At 38.3% G+C, this 15,218-nt stretch overlaps 1 protein-coding gene across 1 annotated transcript in view; it reads left to right on the top strand.

Moving 5' to 3' along the window:
- Positions 1-15,218, top strand: part of LOC115424670 (neurexophilin-1-like) — a 122,610-nt gene that overhangs the window by 24,718 nt on the left and 82,674 nt on the right. The window lies entirely within an intron of this gene.

Genomic DNA, 15,218 nt, shown 5'->3' with positions numbered 1-15,218 from the left:
ATAAAAAAAGCAAAATCCCATGTAAATTTAGGGCAAAAAACTGTATTTTAATCATGGAAAATTACCGTATTTTCATGAGACTGTTATTTTACAGTATTTTTTGGCACCCCTGCTGCCGGAATATTACTGTTTTTTACATGTTTTTTTTTTTTTTTACAGTGTAGTGTTACCGCTGTCGTCTCCATGTTTGTTATTACTGACTTTCTTCTTCTTCTCATAAAACTTTCCTCTTCTTCGTGGTATTTGTCCAGTATGGTTAATTCAGAGCGGCGCCCCCTGGTGGATTAATTGACAAAGGCTCATTCCAACACATTAAATGTCAGTAGCAGCACTTTGTTCCAGTCAGACTAATGACAACGACAATAAAGCACATTTACAAAAGGAACTAACAACTGGAATGGGATTATTAAGTACTGGTATCGGCAAGTACTCAAATGTAAGTACTTGTACTTGTACTCGGTCTGGAAAAAAGTGGTATCGGTGCATCCCTAGTTAAAGGGTTCCAGTGGTGTGTATGTCCAATCCATGTAGACTTAAAGTCAGCTGCTGATGTTTTTTCTTCTGTAAAGTCCTGGTCCAGTCCACACTGTAAAAAAAAAAAAAAAAAGTAAAAAAAAACAAAACAAAAAAAACCCAGTAATATTCCGGCAGCAGGGGTGTCGAAAAAATACTGTTAAATAACGGAAAATAACCATCTAATCAAAATACGGAAATTTTCCATTATTAAAATACAGTTTTTTGCTCTAACTTTATGTAAGATTTGGCTTTTTTTTTTTTTTTTACTTATTAATGTTTAATAAAGAATATTTACATGTATTAAAACAATCAAATTCCCTATAAATATATATATAAATACTTTTCAATGAGACTCAGTTGTCCAATCCACTGATAAAAACTGTATTTGGACAGTTTATCAGTGCTTATACATGTTATACATTCACAAAAATACATTTATTCAACATTTCTGTTGTGAAACCTCCTGTAATTACACAAGATATTTGTCAATTAACAAACAAGTCTGGTTCAACTGACAGAACAAATACTTCTTTTACGGTTAATTGTCAGTAATTTTATCTGATTTTATTTTTTTTTTTAACAGTATTAAACTTAAATTAACAGTTTAATCTCATAAATAGAAAAGAAATATTTGTGAAATTATGACACATTTGCAAATGTATTTTAACTGTGTTTTTCTGTGAAAAAAGAAAAAAAAAATTAAAAATTGAAATTTTATGGTTATTCACAGTTACAGTTTTTTTCGTGTTATTTAACATTTGACGTGTAAAATCACAGTATTTTTGTCATTTCATTGATATTTTCCTGTTTCTTAAAAATACAGGAAAAATCTGTAAAATAAACAGTGAAAATTCTGTTAAATGACAGATGTTTTTTACAGTGTATATATTAAAACACCACACACTTTTCCTAATAAAAATCCAGTTCAACATGCTGATACAAATTACAGATTTTTTTACAGTGTAACCGTCTGCATTTTTACTGTGGTTTATTGTTATACTGGTAATTGTTACAGTGGTAGTTAAACATGCCCCCCCCCCACCACCACCACCACACACACACACACACACACACACACACGCACACACACACACACACACACACAGCTGGACAAACCCTGGTGTGGTTCTTTTGGTCCTCTGTTAAATGACAGATATTTTTTACAGTGTAGGCCCGTGGCTCGGCTCCGGTGCTTCCCGTCTGTGGTGTAAAACAGCTTGAGTTATTCAGCAGCACAGCAGGAATGACCCCAGAGGTGCGCCTCTTCCCCCCTGACCACCCACTGACAAATCAAACACAGACCCCCCCCCCCCCAAAGCCACAGACAGACAGAAGGAAAGCGTCCTGCCTGACACACTGACAGCCCTTCACAACTGTCCTGACACTCAGAACGCCGTCCACTCCAAACCAACACCATTCACTGTGGCAATGCATTGTGGGAAACGGAGCAGACCCGCCAAGAATACGAGTGTGTTTGTGCGTCGGGTCGGATACTGACGGGTGGATTACAGCGCACAGCTTAAAGAAGAGTGATTCGTAGCCTTGAGTGGAACGAGTGGGTGGAACTCCCAGGGGGGAATCCAGATAAAGACGCGTTTGACTTTCACAACGAAAGAAGGAAAATCCATAAGAAACGTTTTAATTTCAAAGAGATTCTGCTCCAACAGGCGAGAGCGAAAGTTGGATTACTGTGGAGGGAAAATGCAAACTGTTGTGTCAATACAGAATGGCATTTTCATTGTTTCTGGATCCGTCAGAGCCAAACAATATTAGAGACGGCGACGTGGGGCCGAGGGACGTGGTTTATTTGAAGAGGGAGCACTAGGCTGTCACTGCCGTTTGCCGTTAAAAGAAACCAAAGCTTTCCTGATACCACCGGCTCCCCGCTTAACCCTTTTAAACACCACCATTACAGGCCGCCGCCGTCATGTGCTCATGGGTTTCTGCAATAAAAGGGTCAGAAAATGAGCTTTTTTGGTCAATTCTCTGGCACTTTTTTTCAGAAACTTTCAATATCTGACAATATCATTATTACATGGAATAAATGCTGAAAACAGTGTGTTATAGTAAAAAAAGAAGAAAAAAGACTTTTATTTTTATCATATTTAGTATGAAAAACAACTGTAAATGTTCAAGATGAATTTCTAGATTTCTAGTCCTTTTTAGCCTGTGTTTACTTTCTGTCATTTACATGTTTCTATCAGTGGCCATTTCTCTCAGACTGCAGTGGAAGCTCGGCTTCCCCTAAAATTATGAAAATTAAATGGTTAAATCTGTTCGGTTGTGTTGACATTTTATTGAATACAAATGTGTTCGAACACGTTCATCTCACAGATGAGTTTGTTCAGAATCAGTTTTATCACAAACCAACAGACTGGCTGTTGTTCACTTCTCCTCCGTTCCCGTGTCTCTGTTTTCTCCTCCATCTCTGCTCAGTGCATGTGTCTGCAGACTGTGTCCGTCTCTGGGCTTCAATGGGACTGAGTGGAACTGTTTTTTTCATTGCCTCTAAACTGGACGGTAATTGGATAAATGCCACGATGTTGTCCCGCCCCCGGACGCCGGGCGTCTCTGGGGGTGAATGGAGCTGTGGGCGGAGCTCGGCCGGGCTGGACGCCAGAATCCCACGTGCTGATTGGAGGATCAGTCAAAAGGCTGAATCCTGTTTGATTGACAGCTGTTTTCAGATCTGCTCCTTCACTGACACAGTTCAGTTTAATACCGTCACACATTCTGCTGTGAAAGAGAGAGAGAAACCACTACGAAATTACTCGTTCATTTCTTGCACTGTGAATAAAACACACTCATTGAACTTCCTTGTTTCAATTTAACATAATTTCAGCGTTTTCTTGTGTCAGTTCCATAATTTAATCATTTCTTTTTCGAGTTTAATATCGTTTTGTAGATAGTTAAATCAATCAAACTGTCGGCTAGGTCTCAGTGAAAGGAGCATCTGTTTATAAAGGCTGAAGTCTGACACCCACAACACAATGGGCCAAGGCCGTCTGAGCAGCCCAGCTCTGCTGGACATTCAGAGGACACTGGTCCAGTCCTGGAAAAGACGCCTACTGGTACGATAAGGTCACTGAGCATTTTCTTAAAAAGGAACGGAGGGCCGAATGTATGTTTAAATAACTTGACAATTGTTTATTTATTTATTTATTTTATGTAAGCCGACAATGAGCTTCCCCTGTCTGAAAGACGAGCAGCCGCCACTGGTTTCTATAATATTTACAGATGAAATACAGCTCTCATTGAACTATACAAACTATAAAATACAGATAAAAACTATGAAAAAAAGGCAACCCCTGCCCCCAGTAAAATTAGACAAAAACATGTCAAAACACACTAGTAGAACCCTCCAAAACAGGACTGTTATTATTACATACAATTATTTACAAGAATTCACTGCAAAAACACAGCTAAATGTAAAAAAAACAAAAAAACAACTCAATATCTGTCCATTAATTATCATTATTATATGTAATAACTGCTTAAGACAGTGTGTTATAGTTAAAAAAAAAACAAAAGACTTGCATTTTTATCATATTTATTATGAAAAACAACTAAACTTTCAGAATGAATTTCCAAATTTCTGGTCACTTTCAGCCTGTGTTTACTTTCTGTTATTTATATATGTTTATATAATATTTACTGATAAAATACAACTAATAATGAACTATACCAACTGGAAAATATGGATAAAAACATGTCTAAACTCAACAAAAACATGTCAAAACACACTAGTAGAACCCTCCAAAAAAGCACTATTACTATTAAATACAATTATTTACAAGAATTCACTGTAAAAACACAGCTAAATGTTTAAAAAAAACCTTTCAATATCAGTCCATTAATTATCAGTATTATATGTGACAAAAGCTTAAAAAAGTTTATTATAGCAACAAACAAACAAAAAAAACCCAAACTGACTTGGATCCAGCCCCCCCACAGTCCTGGTCTGCAGTACCTGTCTGCTGTTCTACTCTATGAAACTGACCCGTGAAACACGCTCAAAAATCACTTTCCTTTTACATATTTGAAGGTTTTTCCAAAAAGTAACGCAATAATTACTTACTTGGTAACTACTTACATTTATGAAGGAGTAATTCTGTTACTAATTCAATGACTTTTTTGGGAAAGTAACCAGTCACTATAAATAATTACTTTTTTAAAGTAATTTGCCCAACACTCATCGTTACATCCCTACTTGAAATAAGACATTTTAACCCAATAATGACTTTAATTTTCTTATTTTTTCTACATTCCTTTTTTGTACAGTGTGTAAAACTGTAGCACCGCTGACACGAGCGTCTTCAAGGGTTAAAACCAACCAGTGAATCCATCAGAAACAGTCCATATTTATATTCTGGGTTCCTTCCCGTTCTGTAAACAGTGGGTTCTGCCTGACTGGACATGCAGCGCTGGTCGACCAGTGTGCCGCCCAGTGACGCTACAGTGGTTTTCAGGGTCAAGACTGGAGCTGGTGTCCAGCACCACATGGACCCGGTGGTCTTTTCCAGGGGTTTCCAATTAGAGCCAGCACAGCCACAGGGATCATCGCACAGTTGGGCTGAGCTTGAAACACAGCATTTCAACTCCAGTAAAAAGGATAATAGGAACAGATTTTGCAGAGCGTAGTGGTTTCTGAACTGAACTGAGAACGAATCGCCCGAGAATATAGGCCAACGATGACTCGCAATAATTTATAACCTTTATTTTGACAGGAAATACTGGGTTCTTATTCAAGGCTTTTCCACTTTAGAGTCATGTTGTTGAAGCGATGGTTAAATCTGAACATTTTCTGACTAATGTTCATCTGGACTTTTTTGATTTAGAGATTTATTCTGAACATGCAATGAAATTTAACATATATGTGAACAAGCAGAACATAAATAATAATAATACAAATATCAGCACTGATACCAATACGAGTATCGGCATCAGCTCCGATACTCAGTGTGTGTACTCGTACTCGTACTTGTACTCGTACTCGTAAAAGACATCCGATACAAATGCACCGATACCATTTACGGCCGTGTGACATTCCCAGTTCAGTGCAGCAGGTACGAGGAGGAGGAATAATGTGTGTGAGTGTGAAGAGTGTGGAGACTGAACCAAATAAATGACGGTGATAAAAGTAACGCTGACTGACAGTACCGTTCAGACACAGACAGATACAGACGCAGCGTTCTGTCCGTCCTCTGCGTACATTCCATCTGTTTTCCAGGTGCTGGCGGATGAGTAAACAGAATGAGAATACCAGCGGGAGTACAGAGCGGTGCGGACCGCCGCCAGTGGAAGTGAAAACCAAACCTCCGGCTCATTTCTCTTTTCTCTTCCTGCTGAAGCTAAACTTTTAAACCTTACCAGAGAAAACGCTGCAACATTAGTATCACATTAGTGTTCCCTCTGTCATCTACAGGTTTATTATTACTGACTTTCTTCTTCTTCTTCTCAAAAAACTTTCCTCTTCTTCGTGGTATTTGTCCAGTATGGTTAATTCAGAGCGGCGCCCCCTGGTGGATTAATTGACAAAGGCTCATTCCAACACATTAAATGTCAGTAGCAGCACTTTGTTCCAGTCAGACTAATGACAATGACAATAAAGCACATTTACAAAAGGAACTAACAACTGGAATGGAATTAAGTACTCGTATCGGTACTCGGTATCGGCAAGTACTCAAATGTAAGTACTCGTACTCCGTCTGGAAAAAAGTGGTATCGGTGCATCCCTAATAACTAGGAATGTGTACTGGAAAGAATTTAGCGATACGATACAAATCACAATTCTAGGACCACAATACGACATATCATGATACTATTAAAAAGGCAATTTTTTATTGGTTTTGTTTATTTTTTAAAAGATTATAACCTAGAAAAATTGAATTACACCAGAAATCTGCACAAATACTAAACACATTTATGATTCACACGTTTCATGCTATATCACAAAATGTTCCTGTGTTCAAACTTAAATTAAATGCGAATTAAAAATGCGAATAACATGCCGACACATTTAACCGTGATTATCCCAATTAAACCCAATAAGGAAGTTTAAAGACTCGCACACCTCGCACATGTTGTTTGGAGTGTGACGGTGGCAGATCCAGCTGAGGCGTGCTGCGTTTCACACCTGTTGTCTGTAAACCAGTATCACATATCTGAGGTTTTGGGACTAAGCACTTGTGATCAGATTTCTCTTTTCCTGCTCATTCAGTTTCATCTGTGCGACTAAACAGAAAAAAGTCCAAATTCAGCTCGCAGATTGCTGAGCCGTTTGGTCCTTCAGCGTTGTCCAGGCTGTTGGGCATATGCAAATAAATAGTGTTTGGAAGGTTTGGAGTCTTCCAGACATGCAGGGCATACTAAACAGAGCTTCAGAGCAATCAGGCCTGTTCATGTTCACCATACAAATGTGGGCACATCTGTGCACCGAACCCAGTCCCACCAAGGTTCGAATAGTTTTGGATTTTTCATTATAGTTTAGTTTTAATTAGTTTTGACTTTTTTTTCTCTAATTCAGTTAGTTACCTCCGCCAAGGAGGTTCTGTTTTTGCCGGCGTTGGTTTGTCTGTGTGTCTGTGTGTCTGTCTGTGTGCAAGATAACTCAAAAAGCTATGGACGGATTTGGATGAAAATTTCAGGAAATGTTGATACTGGCACAAGGAACGAATGATTAAATTTTGGTGGTGATCAGAGGGGGGCACTGATCTGCCTTGGCAGAGGTCTGTGCTCTCCGAGTGCTTTTCTAGTTTTAATTTGTTTTTACAGCAGGTTTGCTAGTTTTCATTAGTTTTCGTTTTCTTCTAAATGCTTGGTTTGAGATTTTTTTAATATCTTTTCTCTTCTTCTCTGTCGTCATATTCAAATAAATCCCAGGCAGGACTCTGCTGTTTTCTCCCAACTTTAGTCTCCATGTTTCCAGGTAGAGTGGGGACCAGAAGACGACTGGAAACCACAAGTGACGGACCGTCCAGTACTGTACGGTGCCGCCAGCTAAAATTGCTCAAATAAAATAAATCCTTTTCAAATCAACCCAACATTTACAAAGATGAAAATAAAGGGAATTTTATCCATAATTTTTATCAGTTTTAGTTAGTGTTATAAGTACACAATACAGTTTCAGTTAGTTACCATTTTTTTCTTTTAATTATAGTTTTTATTTATTTCAGTTAACAAAAATGTTTTTTCAATTCCAGTTTTCGTCATTTCGTAACTTTTTGTTAACAATAATAACCTTGGTCCCGACAACACCTGGGGTGCAGTCAGACCTGTCATCAGTACCCGCTTTTCCTTTTCCACAACTGACCCTCAAATTGCATGAATATAACTTGCGCATAAAAATTTATCTAATGGAAAAACGGTAATTTCACCGAACTCTTGTTTTTCGAAGAAAAGTTTTTGTGCTTGCAAGAGGTGGTTTTGCGGATGTAGCAAAATTGATATATTGCGCAAAACGGCGATGGAAAGACCTTTTTGCACAACTAGAGTCTCGTGAACAAAAAAACCCAAAATGGAACGATGTTGATGGATGTTACAATGTCACTTTATGTGTGGACACACCAGGAAATCCAATGATTTTTGAATTTCGTGCGGGATAGAAGGATAACGAGCATTCTAGATTCAAAACAACAGACATTTACTTTCAAACAACAGGTTTATGGAATGACTTCTCATGATATCTTGCGATACTAAATAAATAAATCAGCACATTTGTCATTTAATGGAAAAACCGATATTACACACTTCAGTTTTTTCCGTTATCATATTCGTTAGCAATTTCTTCAAACATCTTCTCTGATGAAACTACTGGTTGGATCCATTTCAAATTTTTTATGTATCTTTCTTGGGAGAATGTCTACAAAGTTTGTTCACAGTTTCAAAAAATTTAGATTTTTTGAATTCTTGACAAATTTTTTTTATTTATTAAAAACATGCCTTTACTCTTAATGGTCCATATTTTGTTGGTTTATAGTCTTTAATGAGGTCTTTGTCATCATCATAGTCTTTGCTGTCTTTGTCCTTGTTATCGTCTTCATCTTCGTGGTCTTCATTGTCATCATCTTCGCTGTCATAGTCGTCGTCTTTGATGTCTTCGTCCACATGGTCGTCATCATCATCTTTGTTGTCGACATTTTTGTTGTCGTCATCTTTGTTGTCTTCATCCTTGTCGTTGTCATCGTCTCCATCTTCATAGTTACCGCTGTCTTCGTAGTTGCCATCTTTGTTATCTTCATCCTCGTTGTCATTATCGTCATCTTCACGGTCATAGTCGTCGTCTTTGATGTCTTCGTCCGCCTCGTCATCATCGTCTTCGTCATTCTTGCAGTCTTCATCCATGTTGTCATCATGTTCATCTTCATAGTCATCGTTGTCTTTGTAGTCGTCATCTTTGTCGTCTTCGTCCTTGTTCATCTTCGCAGTCACAGTCGTCGTCTTTGATGTCTTTGTCTTTGTCTTCATCATCATCTTCGTTAGCAATTTCTTCAAACATCCTCTCAGACAAAACTACAGCTTGGATTCATCTTAAATTTTTTATGTAGCCTCTTTGGGACAATTCTACAAAGCTAGCTCACAATTTTGAGAACTTTAGATTGTTCAATTTTTTATTAATTTTTTAAATATTCTAACTGTTCCTTTCCTTCTACTGGTCCATATGTTGATGGTTTAGAACATGTAAATGGTTCCAGATATCAGTCTAGTTCCTATTGATCGCTGTTAGAAGTAAGATATGGACTTATTTTATTCATTTTGTTGATTATTTTGTTCATTTTGGTAATTTTTTTGATTAATTTATTCAATTTGTTGATTAGTTTGATTATTTTGTTCATTTTGTAGATTATTTTTGTTAAGTTTTGTTCATTTTGTTGATTATTTTGTTAATTTTTGTTCATTTTGTGGATTATTTTGTTCATTTTCGTAAATATTCTAGGTGTTCCTTTTCTTCTACTGGTCCATATGTTGATGGTTTAAAACGTGTAAATGGTTCCAGCTATCAGTCTAGTTCCTATTGATCACTCTTAGAAGTCAGATATGGACTTATTCTATTCATTTTGTTGATTATTTTGTTCATTTTTGTTCATTTTGTTGATTATTTTGTTGATTAATTTGTTCATTTTTGTAAATATTGTAACTGTTCATTTCCTTCTACTGATCTATATGTCGATGGTTTAGAACATGTAAATAGTTCTAGATATCAGTCTAGTTCCTATTGATCACTGATAGAAGTCACATATGGACTGTGATTGGATGAGTTCAGTTCTCCTCCAGTGTAAGTCCCGCCCACTTCTATAGTTAGATTGATCTGCATCCAGACCACAGGACTGGAACATAGAACAGAACCTGACAACCTCATATATTCAACTGTGGATTGACTCAACATAGAACAGATGCTGACGTACAGGGACCAAGGAACTAATTTTGTGTTTCACTGAAGCTTCAACCAAAAGACTGAAACTGAAGCGGAGGTTGTTTCTACGTGAACCGGTGCTTGTGTCTGCTTTTCCCAGACAGGTGTATGTATGAGCTTTAATCAGCTCCGTCCCATCAGCCCATTGCTCGGCTTCGTTCCCTTGAGAAAATCAGGGAAGAAACCACCCCCACCCCCACCCTCCCCTTCCACGCCGCCCCTCTCCTCCCTCTTCGCACCGCCAACTTGTCGATATCTTATAATGTAAAAATTTGATAGCCAATTCAGAGCCGGGCTTCTGTCTGCGCATACAGAATGAGCTGGAGTCCACGGGGACCACAACAACTGAACCTGTCCGAAATGAGGAGGAAGAGGAGGAGGAGGAGGTGGAGGAGGAGGAGGAGGAGGAGGAGGTGGAGGAGGAAGAGGAGGAGGAGGAGGAGGAGCAGGAGGAGGAAGAGGAGGAATATGAAGAAGAGGAGGAGGAAGAGGAGGATTCAGGAAAAACCAAGGAAAAGAAAGAAAGGACAGATTAGGAGGAGAGTTTAAGATACAGAGACTAGAGGTGGAAGAAAATATCGGTTCTGTAATATATCGCGATATTTCATTTCGTAATACTGTATCAATATTAAAAAGTGCTGTATCGATATTTTTAGGTGTTTATTCAAATGCAGATATTGTGGAGGTTCTTTTTTTGTTTTCTTTTTTCTTGTTTATAGTTTATTTATTATTATTTAACCCTTAGGGGTCCGTGGCCCTGTGGTATCATGATCCTAGCATTGGGATTTGGATCATGTTGGCCAGTATTGGCAAGAACTGGTGATACGATACAAATCACAATTTTCTGTTTTTTTCTTTTTTTTTAAAGATTATTTCCTTGAAGAATTGAATTAGAAATCTGCAGAAATACTAAACATATTTTTATTTGATTCCAACAGGATCTAATGTTATATCACAAAAATGTTCCTGTGTTCAAACTTAAATTGTGTTTTACAGACGTTACAGTTTCAGATCCTGTTCAAATGTTCATATTCTATTAGTTCAGAACTAACACCAGAAAAGTATTTTTGTGCGATCCCAACAAAGGAACGAACATTATTTAATAAAAGAGTGTTAAATAATAATAAATAATGTATAAACAAAGAAGAAAAAACAAAATGAACCTCCACAACATCTGCATTTGAATAAATACCTAAAAATATCAGTACAGTACTTTTTAATATCGATACAGTATTGCGAAATGAAATATCGCGATATATTGCAGAACTGATATTTTCTTACACCACTAACTAGGGAAGGGAATCGAGGGCTGGTTCTTTTTGAGAACCGGATCCCAGTAGGTCAATTCTTTGGAATCGTTTGTCTGCCTGTTTATCGATTCTGCCTTCGTTGCGCATGCGCGATGACATCACGTGTACACTGCATTGTTTTGGTCAGAACGTAGCCGACATGGTGTTGAGGCAGAAATGGTCTAAAAAGACGAGGAGACGAGCTGAGCCGAGTTGAACAGGTTCCATGTAGTGGAAATGCGGCAATAGAGGAATTAGTAAAGTGTCTTTAGTTTCACTTTCACTGTACCCCCCCCCCCAGACTGGGCCCTGCGTCATCTGTTCTTATTATTTGTTCATACTGTATATGTTATATTTTCTGTGCAGATGGAAATATAAAAGACAGTTCATGCAAACACACCCGTTTGTACTCTTTTATTCCCGCATCCAATGAGGATCGATAAGAGAATCGGATCAATAAGCAAAATCGATAATGGAATCGGAATTGTTAAATTCTTATCGATTCCCATCCCTAGTCCTCACAGACTGTGGTGTGGACTCGGTTGCAGTGAATTAGTTCATCCAGTGCAGATCTGAGCTCCGCTGACCCCTGAGAAGCTGCAGTAAATTATTCATTTACAGTTAAATGGCTTGTTTCTTGTGAAATTACCTTTTTCCCTCCCTCACCTCCTCTTGGATCTACACTAGCCAGAAGAATAATTAGTTCTAAGGGCACGACCATTTTCCGACTTTAATCACGTAACAGAGGAGACTCCTGCAGTGAGCATATTAGATCTGGAGACACGGAGAAAAGAAGAAAGCGTTGACGAACACTTAAGACATCGGAGCTGCCTGGGCCTTTAATTAAAAATTGATGTCATATTAGAGATGAAGGTTTGAGGGCCGACAGCCGCAGGAAAACGGAGCGCTTATCGAACTTGTCAGCTCCGCAGGACAAGCACATGCTTCAGCCCTGTCGGATCCACATCCACGTCAATCCAGATCAATCAATCCGTTGACTTTATGACAGTTCATGAGTCCAATAGGAACGGAGACGAGGAGAGTTTTACAGCAGTTCAGGGATTTGAAGGAGGAACCACCGAAAAGCAGCAACAGTAGGAGGCAACCCATCTGGAATGTCCCAGTTTGGATAAATACATACAGTCAGTCCATCGATCAATCAGTCCATCCGTCATCCATCCATTTATCCATCCGTCTGTCCTTCCATTTATCAATCCGTCTCTCAATCCATCCATCCGTCATCCATCCATCCATCTGTCCGTCCTTCCATCCATCTCTCGATCCGTCCGTCCGTCCATCCGTCCATCCGTCCGTCCATCCATCCATCCATCTGTCCATCCTTCCATCTGTCTCTTGATCCATCCATCCATCCATCCATCTGTCCATCCTTCCATCTGTCTCTTGATCCATCCATCCATCCGTCCATCCGTCCATCCTAATCATAACCCCTGTTTTAGATGATCTTGAGACATTCCATTTCTGACAAAGGTCTTGATTCTTTTGGGGATGTGACATTTCGTCCTGTGGGTGGTCCTTAAGTCTCCTGTGGGTGGTCCTTAAGTCTCCTGTGGGCGGTCCTTAAGTCTCCTGTGGGCGGTCCTTAAGTCTCCTGTGGGCAGTCCTTAAGTCTCTCCTATCTCTTGTATTGGAGGGGGGTCTCCTGGTCTCCTGGTCCATTTAGAACCACTGTCTATTCTGGTCTAGTCTGGTCTAGACCACACCTAAATGTAGTGTCAAGAGATAACTTTTGTTCTGATGTAACACTGTATAAACAAAATTTGACTGACTGATTGATAAATAGCCTCACATGCAGATTTTTGCCCCAAACAGGAATCATGTGACCTGACTGATTCACTAAACGACCCAAAACATTTAAACTCTCCTTGAATGCAGATTTTACCCAGAGCTCCTTTATTTAAATATTCATGTTTTCTTTAACATTATTAATTTGTTATTAATTAATTATTCTAACTGATTCCTATCATCTTCTTCGTGTGTGACAGGCGGAACCCCGTCCTAGCGCCCTCTATTGACGAGCCTCCACTGAATCTCATTTAGATCTTTGGACAAATGTTACTTCTTACCCACTGTAACTCGGTTCTAAACTGAATTTTAAGATCTTTTTGAGCGGAATGTGAAACCAGAAATGCCTCCAGGGATGTTCATTCTGTAGAATAAAATAAAACAATGCACAAATAATGCCAGACACGAGTCCCTGACGACCCCGATAAACTTAAGAATCAGAAATAATTTAATGCCAGAGGAGCTGTTTCTGCTACAAATGCACATTAATGATGAATAATGGAACAACACAACTTGTAAAATAACTTGAATATTTCCCATTCCATAAAATGTCAATGAATACAGATGGATGCCTGTTAGTGGTTTATGCGTCCACGGTTACATTTGTGTCCAATCCAGTGTAATCCAAAGAGGTTTATTGGCGGGAGAACAAGAAATTCTCACATCTTCACCTCAATGAGACTGAAAAATGGAGCTAGACGATGAATCAATGATCAAAATGTGGTTGAATGAACGTTAATGAACTGTTTTAGCTCCGTCTGGGACAAACTTGGTGGGATTTTCACAAAGTTAAAGGTTCAGCGTAAAAGATTTGGAAGGATTTAAGGGAATTTATTACAAAAATAACAAAATATTCAGAATTATGTTTTCGCCAGAGTAGAGACGACTGAGAATATGAACTGTGTTGTTGTTGTCGTCGTCTTATAGAGATGGGATGTCTGACTGTTTTTACAAACGCAATTCTTTCTGTTGTGAATCAATTCATTTGATTCTCCAATTTAAAAAAAAAACAAAAAACAACCCTAATACCTCTCTTTTCTGTCCATCTATGAATAATGTAATTGAAAAATTACAAAACTTAATACTGATTTTCCACGAGTATATTAACGTAGTACCACTGTCAATAGATAATTGTAGTTAGTATGATCTATCTATCTATCTATCTATCTATCTATCTATCTATCTATCTGTAGGAGTATCTAGTCTTGTTCAGTGGTTTAATAGACTCAGCGATTCGCAGTGATTCAGTGATTCATCTATTCATGAATGATTCATCGATTCATCAACGATTCATCAACTCATGGACAATTTATCGATTCAGCGAGTCAGCAATTCATGAACAATTAACTGATTTTTGAACGATTCATCGATTCGTGAAGGATTTATTGATTCATCAATGATTCATCAATTCGTGAATGATTCATCGATTCGTCAATGATTCATCAATTTGTAAACGATTCGATTCGTGAACAATTCATTGATTCATCAATGATTCATCAATTTGTGAACAATTCATTGCTTTTTCAAGGATTCATTGATTTGTCAAAGACTCAGCGAGTCATCGTTTTGTGAACTATTTAACAATTCATCAATTCATCAATAATTCATTGATTTGTGAACCATTCATCGATTCGTCAACGATTCAGCGAGTGATCAATTCGTGAGCAATTTGTGAACTATTTAAGAGTCAGCGATTGGTGAATGATTCAGACTCGATTCACTGACTCGGCTCTACTCAGCTGCTCTTTCATTCTGTGGTTCACTATCTCGGCTCAGTCCGTCCACCAACAGCAACTAGGCTAGAAATACAATCATAGATGTTGCCGTGGAGACGACCTGCTGCACGGTGTGTCACACAGCACTTCCACCTCCGACTGAATGAGTGATTCTGACTCGTTTATGTGATAAACAAAGTATTAGCAAAGTGCTGCTGAATCTATTCAACTCATTCACTGACACGGATCAGTTCTTTTGAATGATTCATTGGTAAATCCATCACTATTGTCTGAACATTTCTATCCACAAAAGGAACAGGTCCTCTTCTATTCCGTCCTCATTTGGTCCAAACATCCAGACTTTTCAGTTTGATCTGAACCAAATTTGGACTAAAACAGTTGGTTCTGACTTTGAAAAAGATTACAGGAAGTTATGTGAGAAGGATATGATTAAAACGCCTGTTTCCACAGTTCAAACATCTA

The sequence above is a fragment of the Sphaeramia orbicularis genome, chromosome 8 (genome assembly GCF_902148855.1).
Source record: "Sphaeramia orbicularis chromosome 8, fSphaOr1.1, whole genome shotgun sequence".
NCBI lineage: Eukaryota > Metazoa > Chordata > Actinopteri > Kurtiformes > Apogonidae > Sphaeramia > Sphaeramia orbicularis.
This window is presented reverse-complemented; position numbering and strand designations above follow the sequence as displayed.